This window comes from Sinocyclocheilus grahami, unplaced genomic scaffold (assembly GCF_001515645.1).
Source record: "Sinocyclocheilus grahami isolate Dianchi unplaced genomic scaffold, SAMN03320097.WGS_v1.1 scaffold249.1, whole genome shotgun sequence".
In the NCBI taxonomy this organism is placed as follows: Eukaryota; Metazoa; Chordata; class Actinopteri; order Cypriniformes; family Cyprinidae; genus Sinocyclocheilus; species Sinocyclocheilus grahami.
The window spans coordinates 1743478-1743814 of NW_015505428.1; the positions used below are offsets into that span (position 1 = coordinate 1743478).

Sequence of the window (337 nt, forward strand, 5' to 3'; positions counted from 1 at the left end):
TATTTTGGCTCTAGTAACACAATTAAATCACAATTTTTTACACCGTAAATATGAGTCTCAAAATAAATAGCTAACTTTATGTTTTAGGAAGAGGGTCCTTCTCAAGGGGATTGTCATAGTTTTAGCATTAATAAGTTTAATCATTCTTATTTTTACGCCTTTGTTTATTTAGTCAGAACGTATGTAAACATATTTTCCATGGTTCCACACAGAGCTAAACTCTTTTTTATTAAAACAACTCCTTTTTTTAAGTGACCTCATAAAGATTATGAAATCAATCTTTTAAGAAAAAGAACTTCATGACTGAAATCCTCATCTTAGCTTTAAGCTCCATAAA

The 337-nt window shown here is 29.1% G+C and overlaps 1 protein-coding gene across 1 annotated transcript in view; it reads right to left on the reverse strand.

The window, feature by feature from the left end:
* LOC107598268 (NEDD4-binding protein 2-like) overlaps positions 1 to 337 on the reverse strand; it is a 30115-nt gene that overhangs the window by 6910 nt on the left and 22868 nt on the right. The gene's annotated exons all lie outside the window — the stretch shown is intronic.